Genomic DNA, 16,691 nt, shown 5'->3' on the forward strand with positions numbered 1-16,691 from the left:
ATTTGTCAATAACAGACATTTTGTTGATCCAGTTAAAGATAGTTCGGATATGTTCATAGATAGTCCACTGCAGTTTTTGTCATGTGAACAGTATAAAGCACATCTAATCTGAAAGTAAATTTTATAAAAGCTTATGTCTGAAATTCACGGTATTGATAAGAGCACATTACACACAAGGAAGGAAATGGAGGGAATAATAATTCGAACGGTAATAAAAAAGAACATAAGCCAAAGGCAATGGAAAGAAAAAGGACACACACACACACACACACACACACACACACACACACACACACACACACACACACACACACACACACACATATATGAACAAATTACAGCATATTCAGCAAATTTCCTGCAATCCAGCTCTTATTGAAATGAGATTCTGACAATAAAAGGCCGCTAACATTTTATAATTTCATCTTGATAAGCTAGTAAATGGCACATATGTCAGATATTTCGGATATTGTAATCGAAGGTGTATCGTACGTAATTCAAAGAAAGTTCGAATGTACGTCTATGGCAAAGGAAAAGCCATTTATAGTACAAATCATTGCAAGTCCACAATTTATTTTTCAGAGTTTGTTTTTAATGAAATTTACATTCATATGTACCGAAGTGATTATTTTGTAACATTTTTAAACCTATGATTGTCAGGCAATTCATAGATTTTGTTACTACATACAAATAAGTTTAACGAAAGTACAAAACACACTCTTATGGTCATACCGTACAATTAATGTCTGTATCGTTAATCGACGACGACTTCAAAATTTAGACATGTTTTTACAAAACAGTGAAGTGGCTATTTATAACTGGCTACTTTTAGTTTTAATAAACTTAAGCATTCATATAATTATGAATTGAAACGTATCTATATACAATACATGCATTTTCCCGAAAAATATCAAATTTATTTAACGAGCGTTAGGGACAGTCAGGCGGCGAATGTTCTCCGAGCTAAACTGACTGTTTCGAAGCGAGTACATATAAATACATTGATATTTTCGGCAATGTTCATGTATTGTTTTATCCCGCAACCACATTATGTGAATAAAACATGCGACATTTAAGAAAAAATGTTCATGTTTTCAGCAATCTTTTGAGCGCGGAATTTGTCGAGGATACCATTAATCTAATAACTGTATTTTTGACGTTTCTTTTAACTATAACGATAACCAGGAGACGCTATTAAGCAGTGGAAGAATAAAGCTTTGCGTTATTAGAAGAAACCCTTTGTTTAACCCTTAGTAGAATGCTTAGTTGCAGGATGAGAGATAATACAAAGCTTGTAATCATAAAGTTGTACTCCCTACCTTCGAGTCTGATGCCATGACAGATATAACACTTCCATTTAAATTTGTTCCGCACGTTTGGTGAAATTTGTTAAATCTTAATGCCATCGAAATTGGCATCAAGGAAAAAAGAATGACAGCATATTTTTCCATATTAAATAACACATGAACAAATTTAAATCGCCTTTTAAAAATATTGCTTGAATAACAATTTTCTTGAAAAATTTTAAATCTCTTGACAAACAATCTAGCTATGATTTTGTTTTACTTAAGAGTTCAAACTGCTTATACATATGTTGAATATCTAACGAGTAATTCTACTGACTCTTTGTTGATTGTTTAAAAGCCGTTGATTTGATTTTTAATCATAAGCTAAAGTTTTAATATTACGATTAAACAAGTTCAAGCAAACAACTTCGAACTATATGAAACTATTAAATTTATCATCAATTAAAAAGTTATAATTATAACTTTAATTTTTAGAAAACATTTCATTGTGCAAGAAAATTAAATTCATTTTTCGAATGATTGGATTTGTGTTATTGACATTTTCTTTACAGTTTAATTTTCATATCATTGTAATCAGTATGTATATCACATATGAAACATTAACTCAAATACAATTATTTTACGATATTACGTACTTATTATCTACATCAGGTGCTTTGTGAAGTTTTAAGTAGCAGTCAAGCTTAGAATCATGCAAAATGTGATACGTGGTTGGAAAGCCTACATATTTTTATTTTTGATATCTTGTTTAAAATGCTTCAGTAAACAGAAATTAACATTTGGTTTTTCATATAATCCTTGCTCATAGGAGATAAAAATTGTATAGAATGCACTGTAGAATTCAAAAGTAAGGGAGATAACTTTATAAATGACACTCGAATACAGTAGAATCTATTGGATTTCATAGTATAGACCCATAAAACAACTTAATTACAAAAATAAAAATGTGTAGCCTTTTTTGGTGTGTATCACATTTTCCAGATTTTGCATGATTCTTACAAAGACAGTTACTTAAAGAAACAGACGTTTATGTGATTGTGTTTCTTCTCCATTTAATTATTGTCCTTCATTTCATCACTGATAATTTGGATATTATTGAGAATACCCTCCTATGTAAGGCAGTTTCTGATGGTTCAAAATACACAGACTCACAGCGCCTTTATTGAAAATATGATTTAAAGCATAATGGATGTTGTGGAAGATTATACTTGATCTTGAATATATAGAGAAAAAAACCATGAAGCGATATCGTATTGATAATGTCAAGAAGTGTGTCAATAAATGACCAACGACTTATCTGATAGTGCAAAAGGTATGAGTGAGAATCAAAGTTAATTGATTATGTTCAATTAAAAAGAATAAAAGAATGAAATAACTATACAATCTTCATACTTATTTATTGAAAATAAGCACTACGAAATAGGAAAACTACAGTAATATTGCATAAGTGATAATGTCATTGCACTCAACCTAGTGAGATATTAAAATATTGTGTAAAAATATACTTCCTTAATAATCTGTTTGATATCACTAATTTTGAAACAGACACACAAACAAACACACAACAAACATCCCTTATAAATAATATACTTAACTCGATCTTACTTAAACCCCTATAATATGTCTCTAACTTGAAGTAAAATATCCGGGGAACAACAACAACCAAGCAAACAAAACAAAAAACAAAAACAAAAACAAAAACAAAAACAATGCAAAACAAAACAAAACAAAACAAAAAAACCAATATACAAAAAAAACAAAACAAAAAAATACAAGACGTTCATCAGGTATAAGCGATTTTGGAAACATAGTGTTTGTAGTTGGGCGAACTTCTTTGAGAGGTAGTAAAAGGAGGATAGATATTGGGAATTTTGAAAAGTGGGCAATAAAAATACGATTTCAAACACTATTTTCTTCAAAATTATTTATTTTTTGTCAGATTCCAAACTTTTGAATTATTTCCTACACTCTCTATATTAAATCCACCATAAAACTTTGTTTGTTAATGATATTTTGTTATGTCTAACCAATATTGCAAACAGTTACAAAGTATCTAAATTCAGATACATCAAAATTCAAGTCAGTGACAAAATATTGTGAGGAGGAAACAGAGACGATCTATATCAAGAATAATGAATAATATACAATGTCATTTATGGCCTTCAATGAATGGAAACAAGACAACGTAAAATGTTGATGATGTACGTAAAAGAACTCCCAAAACGAACACCGACAATAGTCCACGAGTAATCCCAAGTCTAATGGCATTGTAATCATATACTGTTCCAGCCGATATGATTTACTCACTTGTAATATAACCGTTATATTACAAGTGAGTAAATCATATACATGGTTAATCCGGTAAAGTACAAGATGACCCTATAAAGGCTCCAAGTCGTAAGTCCTATGTCATGTTAGTATTGTACAAAAATGTTTTACAAAAAAAAATAATAATAAATTGGTCGATTTAATACAAATATCCACTTCCTTCTTGTTCTTATTTTGAATGATACTTTTTAGTTATAATTGATAATATAAATTTTTTGATATGTGCCATTTACCTGCTTTAGTAAACATCAGTTGTTTCTCCCCTTATGTAATATCAGACTTATTTACCCTTTCAAAACATTGTGTAATTTTAACAATATTTAACATGAAATTTTAAGTTTATTGCTAAAAAACTTAATCGTAGATTTTTATGGATTTTTTTTTTTACTTTTCTATTTTCTTGTTCGAATAAAAATTGGGGAATGGGTTATTTTTCTTCTTACAGAACTTTTTGCTTGCTGATGACCCGATGGTATTAATTTATAATGGTAATTTCTTTATTGTCTACTGTTTACGGGTTTGGAACGAAGAGCATCCTTACATTTTTAATGTAACTTGTGTTTGTTTGCTGTTTGGATCTTTATCCTCTTTCGCGCATAAACTTTCAACCTCTTTCAAAAGCATTTTACAATATTTTGGTATTACGCGGTCTTTTACAAATTGATAGAAATCTTCCTACAAATTAATAAAACTTGTAAAAATTCTAGCAAAATATTTAGTTAAAGGTGTAGTGGTGCCTCTAAAGGGCCGTTCTGATAAACGAGAATGAGTTGAGGGAAAATATTTTATAGGAACTTTGTGTGTTAAGTTGACCATACCGCATGACGGTTTTTCAGTAGGACTATGTATTCAATACTCTGAATATCTGAATATCAAAAAGGGAATCGCGGCAATGAAAGATGTGTGATAAAACATGCACATGAAATCACATCGCCAAAGCAACATTCTAACTTTTGCTGGAATATGCTCACAATTAAACTTTCAATTAAGTTTCACAAACGCAAAGCCCGACAAAATCATCGTATCTCTGATCAATGTGCCATACTAGTATTTTGCAACGTAATGCAAAATGTTGATAATTATCGTCTCAAAGATACTTTAAATGGATCAATTTGAAAACAAAAGTTTTAGACAGCAAAGTAAACAAAGTGCTAAGAGTCGTTCGATTCAAACGATAATGTAAATAAGTTTATTGTCCATTCTAAATGCCCCGAAATAAGTGTCGAGACAGACGTATGTCTTTTTTTTTATAACAACACAAAATGTGTATTATGCTTGTTATAACAAATTAAAACAATTCGGGAAATTTTAACGGCAATACTTTACAATCCACTCATCATCCAAAGAATAGTTCTTACTCTGAAAACAGTAAAGTCGGTTATAGTCTTTTTAAAATTTTCAGTTCATTAAAATTGATAACAGAGTTTTATATCCTTATGATTACTGATATTTAAATTACCTTAAATCATGTAAATGATTGATGTCAAGCTTGTTGGTGACCTTGTTAAATCAATGTTGTGTAAAGTAAAGACATAAAGTCTGCTGACAAACTAAGTGATTTTTTTTATTTTTGGATTCATCTTTTACAAACAAAAAACATATGCAAAACAAGTAATACACATTGTGCTGTCAAAATAATTAATCAATGAACTTTTTAATTTGTATTAAGTTTGGAAACGTTTTGGATTTTGTCAGTTTTTTAAAGGAAAATAAATGATTTATGGTCGATAACAAAACTGATATGGTGTAACTTAACAAATGCACCAGAATATAAAAATAAAGACAAAACAGCAAATATTTAAGAGATCACCAAAATGTCTTCAATAAGCGAAAAAAACTTTTGAATAAACTCTAGAAGGCCCCGACAGCAAAGTCGTAAAATCCTACACTACCAGAAATTTAACTACAGAGTTTATGTACTTTCAATGCCGCTATAAAATCAGTATGTTTCTTTCACAAAACGGTTAAGTAAGGAATTTCTTTCGGTAATTTCAGTAAGAAGCCTTATATTTATTTTGGGAGTGTTTTTTGAACTGTATAGGAAAAAGGTACCAGAAACAAGGATTTTCATGATTTCCTGACAAAACATGAATAAATATGAATGAATCTGATTGATATTGTACCATAAGGTTTCATACCAAAGTAGGAAGGCTAGGATTGATTTTGGGGGCTGTGCTTATTGAGGAATAAGAATGCCACTGTGATACTGGTCAAATTCTGTATCAAATATTGCATCACAATTAAAATTCAGAATTCTATCAAGCTTGTATGGTGTGTGCTTATACCTGCCGTATGAAGCTGCGCCCAGTAAAGCACATTTATTGTTACGAATTATGGCAGATTTTCAGTTTACTTCCATATGGGGACGGGTTTTACGTGTTCAGGCACAGCTGATTATATTTCTATGAATTAGAGTCATTCTAAAACATATCCTGTTATTATTGATGTATATGAATATACTTCCTGCATAAGGTAATTGCATCTAATTGCAAAATACTTCTAGACTATAAATTTTCTGCACTTGCATGATTCCCTTCTTGTTTACTTAATGAAAAAAACTAAATGTCTTGAAAGTTGTTAGTGTTTAAGGAGGTAGACATAACTCTTAAAAAATCATTGGAACGTTTGTATGCAGCATTTTACATCAATCTTGTGTAAGCATCTAATTGACTTGGATTGATTTTATTCTGCTTCAAATGAAATCTTGATAGGCTTTGGTGAAATTGAATATGATACAAACATATCACTGATTTGTGTCCCTTACCCAAGGTATACCTTAATATATAGTATACTATCAATTAAGATTTCATTGATTATTCATATTTGTCTGTAAAAAAATGATGCTTTTTCGAAATAAAAAAAAGCATTCATTTGAATGTGTCATTCCTGCATTGATAAAAAATAGTAACATAGAAAACCATCAAGAATTGTTGCATAACGCATATTATGCTTGTAATTTTTATGTGTACCAAGTTTCATAATGATGTGTTCATATTCGAACAAATGAAAACTCGTTTTATAAAACTTTAAACATTACCCTTTAATGTAAGATTATAAAGACGAAATGAAACAACAAACAAACGAACCATTGAATTCATTCACTAATAGATTTAAAACCCTCCATGAATTTACTCAACATAGACCATATAAACAAAGGAAAAAACGTTCGCAGTTACCGAAAGCTGACTAAGAACATATCATATAATGGCAATACCATCAAAACTATCAGCATTAGAAATGATCAGTCACTACAAATTTAGTGGGCTGGATTTGGAGTAGTAACGATGTCAGCGACTAAGGTAAATTTTTCTCATTTGTGTTGCGTTTCAAATTAAAACGCGCCGTAGCTATGTACCCTTTGTAATGTCACGTAAATGTTACACGTATTAGAGAGCATATATTACGTTTTTGAGTTGAATACACCCATGTAGAGAGCTAACTGTACGTCTTTGTTATCCCTGTTTAACGCAGTTTAACACAGTCAATTTATTTGTGACCTTTGTGTAGTGACAAAACGGCTGACGAAAATGACTAAGACGAAATCCATGCGCGTATGACACAGAGGACAAGTCACGAAATTGATATTGAAAATTCAGAGAGAGAATAAAATGTATTAGTCGTGGACTTTAATCGTAAAAGTACATTTGCCGCAGTCATTTCATCTATTCAGTATGAAAATGTTCTGTCCGATGTTAGAAAAAAAACCCACAAAGACAGAGGTAACGACGACATGGATTCATTGCGCACAGCAATAAAAAGAGAGCTATGCTATGGAGGCGCAGGACAAATAGAAAGTACAAGTCAAGCCGAGTTTGATGTAATGCCATCTGCATCATTTTTGACAGGCTCAAACATTGCAAGAAGAAACAAAAAAAAAAAAAAAAAAACGCCACTCAACCACTATCGATTGAAAAAAGCCGAAGTCATATTTATTCTGCATCATTTTTGACAGGCTCAAACATTGCAAGGAGAAAAATAAAACGCCACTCAACCACTACAGATTGCAAAAAAGCCTAAGTCATGTTTATTCTGCAATGGAAATTACTGCCTAATTACATGTAAGAACTTACAGACATTGTTGAAATCTGTTTACAGAAAAAGGTATGCTTCAATCGTTTTGGAAGTCATCGGGTAACCGATTGTAAATCAGACTTTCAATGCAAATAATTGGTAGAAAACAACATTAAAGTAAATGTACTGCAGAACCCAAATTAAATAAAACAAAACTTCAATGAAAAAAACGTTGCACATTCAAACGTTGAAGAGAAAGATCCCCTGAAACCAACAACATTATTTATGTGCAGTAAACAGGAGCTGCATAATCAGAGATCTTCAAAATCGCCCTCGCGCCTACAGTATTTTGTATGATGATAATGTCTTATGAATAATATTTCACTTGACAAGGGGGCGCAGTACTTTTTCATAACGGAGGACTAAGCCCACAAACTAGAAATCGTGCCGATTAAGGGCGTACCTTTGAAAATAGATTCGGAGGAGAAGAAGGTCCGTTATCTAAACAAGGCGATAATAAACATTGACACGAAAGAAAAAAAGAAAAATTGGATGGAAGTAGTAATTATACTTAGACTAGAAGCCAACAGGAAACTACTTGAGATGTATATAACATAAACAGGGACCAAGATAGGCGAGGTTTTTTTTGAGAAAGTAAAAGATTTCGAATTTCCGACTGATAATATCCTTGAGGTTTTTCTTCAAACTATATCATTTCGTGCAGTGATTCTAAAATGGTCCCGCTTGGGAAAGTTTTAAACGTCGAGATTGATTATTGAATCCGTTCCATTATTGAACATAAACCATGTATAAAACTGGTTTGTTACAGAAGAATCCTTATGGAGGGATTTATAAGCATGAGCAACTCGGACTCCACTAAAAAGCTGGGAGCATGTACCAAATGCACCGGCAGGTTAAGCGTCCTGTTTTTCTAGAAACACCCACCGAGTTGCTCATTAAACTCAAGTTCGGGGTAGACGAAAGAGGAGAGGAAAACTATGACAAGATGAACAAATCAGTTTTCATGGTGCAGATTGATACATCGTAACGATCCAAAAGTTCACGATTACGACCATACAACTTCTGTAGTGATGGCTTCAATATTGTAGCAACATAGCCCTATTCCAGAGTTCCAACGAAGTCTAGCGCAATACAAAAAGTCTGGTTTAGTTTCGGCAAGCTCTGGCATAACGTATGAGTTTTGATATGAACACCTCATACGCTGAAAGGATGTTGCCTTATATGAAAGGAAAGTTGACAATTTTGAATGAAAAGTCATCACGTTTGTCGTAACGTTTGGTGAATAGTTTTTCTTTACCATCGATTTCTAACTGTAGATCACGATATGAGTTCCGCAGTGTCTGTAATATCCATTATCTCAAGTTCTTGGGGATATATGCGACGTATCAAATCTCCGAAACTAGGATTGTCAAAAGAAAGTACGTCATCTATATAGCGGAAACTGACAGTAAAGTATCTAGCTAAACAATTTTTCTTTTTTCTTCAGATCAGATCAGCTAGTCAGTCTCATAAAAATGTAGGAATAGGTCAAGAAGAGGAGTACAATTTGTTCCCATTGGAAGGCCGACCGTTTGTTGAAAGAGTAATCAAGGGAACCAAGGTTATAGTGGTAATCAAAAAATGTAATCCAGGGACAAAGACTAGACATGGAAAACAGACATACATAACGAAGAACATAAAGTGACTAAAATCATACAAAGTAACATAAGAAGAAAAGCAGCTCGGACTCCACTAAAAACTGTCAGCATGGACTAGGTGCACCGGTAGGGTAAGCGTCCTCGGCTTTTCTAGAAACACCCGCCGAGTTGCTCTTAAAAGGTCAAGTCCGGGGTAGGCAAAAGAGGACAGCAAAACTATGACCCGTTGAATAAATCAGTTTTCATGGTGCAGATGGATACAACATAACTATCCACGAGTTCATGATGATGACCATAAAACGTCTGTAGTGATGACTTCAATCTTGTAGCAACATAACCCTATTCCAGAAGCCTATTTGTTAGAGTTCTAGCGCGATACAAAAAGTCTGCGTAGTTTCGGCAGGCTCTGGTATAACGTAGAAGTTGTGATATGGATACTCCATACGCTAATACTGTAGGGATATTACCACAGATAAAAGGAAAGTTGACAATTCTGAATGAAAACTCATCCCGTTTGTCGTAACGTTTGGTCAATAGTTTTCCTTCACTATCGATTTCTAAGTATAGGTCAAGATATTTCGGATCAGATCAGCTATAACATCAGCCTCATAATAGTGAAGGAATAGGTCAGCAAGTGAAGGAGCACAATTTGTTCTAATTGGAATGCCGACAGTTTGTTGGAAAACACGTCCACCACACTGAATTAAAAACACCAGCATTTTGTAAACATCTTTCTCTGTATATATGTGTATGTAGGTGTACCATCTTTTACGGAAAAACACCGATGCATTATATTTTTAAGTCGGGATTTTAACTGAGTATGGGAATAGCAGTATACAGTGTTGAAAATAGTAAGTTTTAATGCTATTATATTCAGATAATAGTCTTGAACTGATTATTTCCAAAAGATCTTTCGAATTGTTCAGGATCCACATTGAATTAATACCACCACGGGAGTAACAAGTGTTGTTGTAGGACTGCAAACCCTCTTTGGCAGTTTTGAGTATAGAAGTTAAAAATTTTGAAAGAGGTTTAGTATTACATTTTGCAGATCCAGCTATGAAACGTTGTTTGTATGGATTCTTGTGGAGTTTAGGAATCCAGTACATATATATAGCGTTATGTCTTATGTGCTACTCTCTGTAAGAACAAGGCAGATAACATACCACAAAAGTCTTACCATAAAATCTTATTCAAAAATTTTATATGAAATAGTTACACTTTGAGATATAATGACACCGCTCTTTTACATAGCAACGGTTAAGCGCATGTAGCCTGCGAAAAAAGAAATCGATAATTTACAATGTGAAATAAATCGGTAGTTTCAATCTCGGACTATCTCCTACCAATACGTCATAAAATATAAAAACATTTATATCAATTCGCCGTTTAAAAAATTTGAATTTTATGTTGCAAATAGCCAAATTAAATGTTCCATGTTAATTTTCAACTGAATTAGTTTCAAAAGTATATTTTGAATTTAGTTCATTGCATTAAGTAGCTTAGCGAAACAATGCGTAGCCAGACGTATCAACACATCATAAAGCGTAATTTAGGCAGATAAAGCGTAGATAAAAAACTACAGAAGCATAACGATACCTATCAAAACCTGGCCAATACGTACACGAGCGTAATTACACGTTTTGATTAAGTTTCTCTCTGTTTTACAACACCTTTTGCAAGTTTTACTACGTTCTTTCGCTGCGTAATTTGCTACGTTGTTTGTTGATAAAAATAAACAAAAACCACACGTATTGCTCTCCATTAAACTGCGCATACATCGGTTTTGATTATGTATTTTTAAGTTTTTCTACGTGTATATATACTAGCAGTTCAGATACGTTATGAAAACGAAGCAAAGCGGAATACCCGGAACGTGATAGTGTGACTGGGACTTAAAGCTTCTTGAATATACCGTAAATTATGTGCCCACATTGTTGAAATAAGGTGTTTTTTTTCTGAACATATAACAGTATTTTGCTTGTTTCTTACATAATCCAACACTTAACATAAATAATATCTAAATACATCAGAAACACCGTCACTTTGTCTCTTCTATGTCGAAATGTACACTATCTACAGTGGAAACATGGATGTCAGGGTCAAAACTATTAAATTGATAGTTAAGTTTATAGTGGTGATAATTGCCATCACGAGTAAACACAATATAAGTGTCAGTTTTTATCGGATCTCTACAATAATCAATAACTTCCAAAGGAAGTTTAGTCCAAATGTTAAAATTCTGGTTTAAAGTGTTGACAATGGGTCCATCTTCTTGAGTGAATTTGGCATAATATGGTGAGATATTCGTGTAATAAATAAACGACCCATTTACGTAGAAATATCGTTCAACTCGTAGATATCGTTCCCTTGTTGTACCCCAGTCAGCTCTCTCCATCACGTGACTAGCTGGTGAAATCAGCAGTAAGTGGTCCTGTATTAGCTTTGGATAAAGATGCATTGGTGCGAAAGAATGTGAAAGTGAAATCCAGGTCCATACTCTTTCATCTAAAGGTTTAAAAAAAAAGTGCAAATGTTTACTATAAATTACTCAGATTAAGAATACTATAGGCAACAATGAACATTATGCATCGACCATGAAAACATATCATAAACACACATAAACATAATTTCATTTTTGAGGTTTAATGTACACAAAAGCTATTGTCAATATTAAAATTGCATTTCATAGATTTCGACCTTACATATATTCTGACATAATGTATAGAGCAAGAGATCTGTATATTATAAGGTTGCCATTATTTATAGTGTAGATGTATTTGTTTATTAATTTATTCTTTTTACTAACTAAATTTATCGTGCTTATGTGGTAAGACTTTCTAATGAAACAAAATAGTTCCTTACTTGCGAAAACCTCAACGATAGTATGACCATGATGCATGATGCCATGGATTTCAGAAACAGTTGGCAAATTGGAGTAACCAATAAAGACATCTTCGAATTTTTAAACTGATTGACAAGGACCTTGTGATAATGAATGAATATCATCATAAAAATAAACGCCTAGGCGAGTTAGGACGGTGATGTCTTTACCAGATAATGATCCACACCTTGACCAAAAACCTCCGGTCACCGCTAGTATGTCTTGAAAAATATTCAGCAATATTCCTCAAGCGTTTTAGTAAGAGACGCTTTTCTGTTATTTCTTATTTTACGGTTTGTTCAAAACTTTAGGTTCTTGCTTGTTTTTGCTTTTTGTATATATGGACTTTTCTTTTTTTGACTAAACTCTTTGACATTTGCTTGGTGATTTTGCATAGCGGTTTGCTAACTATGTTATTACTTTTCAATTGTGCAATTCTTTTTCTAGTGATATCAAGTACATTTATTGAAAGGAATACTTACTTTAGAAAGTAATTATTAAGATATATGAATTGGCATATGGTATGTACCGTTACATCTACAATTCAACCCACAAGGCACAAACATATGAAGGTTTAATATCATCAGAGTTGGTAAGTACATATTATAGAAGCTTATAAGTTTGCAGTAGAGCTTGCATTATTATGTAAAAGGACACCATCTTGAATCGACCCTATTAATTCCACTTATCAACTTGTATCGAAGCCTGTTGTATTTCCTTACGAGGAGACCAATGCAAAAAGTTAAAACGTTTTCATTGTTACATGAACATGTTTCTCTCCTGTATCTTAATTATCTTCATCTTTCTGGTGCTCATGCTATAATTGATAATTATCAACAAGACAATATTCTCTAAATGCTTTCTATTTAAAAAAGGAAATTTGTTTTAAGTAGCTGTCTTTGTAAGAATCATGCAAAATCTGAAAAATGTGATACACCCTAAAAAAGGCTACATATTTTTATTTTTGTAATTAAGTTGTGTTATGGGTCTATACTATGAAATGTATAATTATTCATTCCAATCTGCCTGCTCACAGAAGATAATCAACATTTTACAGTAGATTTTACTGTATTTGAGCGTCAATTACACAGTTACCTTAATTTAGAAATTATATTGTATTATGTATTGTTTTTTTTGAAAATACATAAAAAAATACATATTTCTGCTGTCAATTGAAATACATCTGTAAAACTCGTGATTAATTGAATATATATGAAAGCAACAGGCCAAGAAAGATAAGTCAATGGAAAAAAGAAACTTCACAAAGATACTCAAAACATCAATATGATCTCAGTTACAGATGACGTATTATTGTTTAAAATCCTAGTTTCGGAAATTTTAAATATAGCATCTACCTTAAATAACTTGAAAAATGATACTATTGATTTTTTCCCTATTTTGATTTATTCTAACAATGACATACACTTAAGTATCTTTAGGATCTTTTTTTAATATACCCATTTTAAAATATACTTATTGTTTTATAATATGCCAAGAGTAAACCCTCATACATGTATGATATGTTTGATTATACAGTTAATAAATTTATTTATTAATTGTATAATGACGCTTACCCTACCTGTGCACCTGGTCCATGCTCCCAGTTTTTAATGGAGTCCGAGTTGCTCATTTACTTTTGTTACTTTGTATGTATGATTTTAGTTACTTTATGTTCTTTGTTGTGTATGTCTGTATTCCATGTCTGGTCTTTGTCCCTGGAATACATTCGTTTGATTACCGCTATAACCTTAGTTCCCTTGATTATTCTTTAAGAATGTGGTATATTAATACAAATGAAGAATATATGTTAAATTTCGACCCTTTTTGCAGAGAAATTTCTATTATAACTGACTTTAAAGTCGGGAACAAAGAAGTTTAATATTTCAAGTATTTTTACTTCTTTTTGAAACATACGTGATACAACAAATACTTACCTTATAACTGAAATATGATAATTTCAGAATGAATTGTTTTGAACGTCGGTATCTGTCTGTTTACCTTCTGGTTGACCTGTTTTACAGTTATTGGTGAAAATGTCGTCTGCAGGAAAAGTGCGGAAAACCTTTTTAAAGTAGTTTGTTTCTTCGTTTCCGACCATAAAGACGACACAGAATGTGTTGTTACATTCGTTGTCAGTTGATTGGTTGAAGTTGATGTCTGTTGTTGTATTGAAGCTGTTGTTTGCTGATTGGTCGAAGCTGACGTCTGTTGTTGTATTGAAACCGTTGTTTGCTGATTGGTTGAAGCTGACGTCTGTTGTTGTATTGAAGCAGTCATTTGATGATTGTTTGAAACTGATGTAGCAACTTCAATTACCAATTAACAGCTGAATTGAATTGGTCATCATTTTGATGAACCTTTTGAAAATCATTTCATATTGTGTAAGCTGTTACTCTCAGAATAGTTATATGTGTTTATTATAACCATCGTTCGAAGTGTTGATAAGGAGTTGTGTTAATACCAGACTTACACTTATCTGTTACATACCTTTGAATGTGTTTGATTCGACTTGAACGGGTGTCATCGGTAAATTCACCACATATCTGCTCAAAAACCATCACTCGCTTTCTAAAAGTAAACGACAAAGCAAATACCAAAGTCAGGAGAAAAACGGTCTGTGTTAGATGAGCTATCATTCCAAAATAAAGAAACAAAACCCCTTGCAATGCAGAAAGGACAAACTGTAAACCAACAAATGATTCCGATACATAAAAGGTGCTTATATTTAAAGACGCTTATTTTCGAATCATGATAAATAGAAAATAAAATCGAACCGTGCTTAAACTTATTGCTTTTTAATTTTGAGTACAAAAGTTCTCGATAAGATAATAAACTTTTGCATAGGATGTAGAAAAATTAATATGAATTCATTAATTTCAAAAGTAAAGTCTTCGAATTTGTCTACGACACTCTCATAATTTGAAATAAGTCAAGGTATCTTATTATTCGTGCTTGATATTGTATCCTTATAATATTGTTTGTAAATGTTAAGAAGCTTAGATATAAGCCCTTTTCAGTATATAATCTGCATACATAAACAAATATAAATGTTTAATCTGAAATTAAAATTTTCGTCATGATAACGAATGGATATTAATGTAAAAGTGTGAAAAAAAAAACTTTATTAAAAATCAAAGGCAAAAACGATGAAAAAATGTCGAAGTAATGTAAATCTCTTATAGGTATCAATAGAACAAATTCAACAAACCTTAACATTCTTCCGCAAACTATGCTAAACAGAATTTATAATCTATAGCATCGAAATCGATAATACTTTATTTAATAGCAGTAGTAGCACTCTCCTAGTATTTTTCCTCATTTCTCATTATAAAGTAAAATTTATTATATCTAATTTTGAAGTTGTTTCATGGTTTGCAGAAAAGTATTTCATATATCATTGTTAAACTTTTTTATGCTGGCCCTTGCTTCCGACCTTTGTTTGGCTATAAGCTGTAGACTATGTTCATTAGAATGTCGAATGAAAATTTACTTCTTGACACACGTATACTGCATACCTATATATATATATATATAATTGTTATTATTATATTCAACAATCACTGGTCGTTACCATGGAATCAGAGTAGTGTGACTTGCATTATAGTATTAACCGAAAGTTGAAATATCAAAAACATCAAGGCCTGTAAGGTACTGTTGCCTCGTCCCTTGTTATCCATATCATTTTGACTTTTGTTTTCAGTACTTCCTGTATAATATCTATTATCACGAGCTTTCTAGTATTAGGGGCTATAAATGCTAACAAAAGGCAACTGTTTATAGAACGCGTATTACTTACCGAAATTATTGGTCTTTTTAGATTAAATTGTCGTGTACTTCACAGCATTTACACAAGTTCAGCTTCATAGGTCGGCAATGGAAATCAGGCGCGTAGCTGAGGCCAAATTGAAGTGTTGGCAAAAAAAATGGCAGGAGGTCTGGGGCGAAGCCCCCCCTCCCGAAGCTCCGCGGAGACAGCGTTTTAGAGCATCATTTATGCCTCTCCTAGATGTATTTTAACTCAAAAAAAAAAAAAAAAAAAAAAAAAAAAAAATTATGTGCAGGCAAAAGCTTTTTTGCCTAACGGCAGCTACGCGCCTGGAAATGCGTTTGTTGGCTTTTTGAATACAAGAAAAAAATAAAATAGTACCGACTTATCCTGTGATGGTCTTTTGTATAGAAACGAGAAAACAGAAGACGAATACAAAACCATATTACCTTCATATTTTAAGCTCCAATCCGTATAAAGTTCAGACAACGGTAGCGGTGATTCATTGTGCTATTAAACCAACTGAACAAACGTTGGTTTCCAGTCATCATATGATACTTTTTTACGTAGCTATAGGCCTTCTTATATACATATCTTTATTTATTGTAAACACATTATATCACACATTCATGTTTAATTTGAATAAATCAAATGAATGGAGATAACTCTGACAAAGTGCCAATGTCATACACAGTCTATATTATTGTTTATCTCAAAAGTGTAATGACCGAATGAAA

The sequence above is a fragment of the Perna viridis genome, chromosome 13, assembly GCF_037379345.1.
Source record: "Perna viridis isolate PV_CMFRI_1.1 ecotype Kerala chromosome 13, ASM3737934v1, whole genome shotgun sequence".
NCBI classification, from domain to species: domain Eukaryota; kingdom Metazoa; phylum Mollusca; class Bivalvia; order Mytilida; family Mytilidae; genus Perna; species Perna viridis.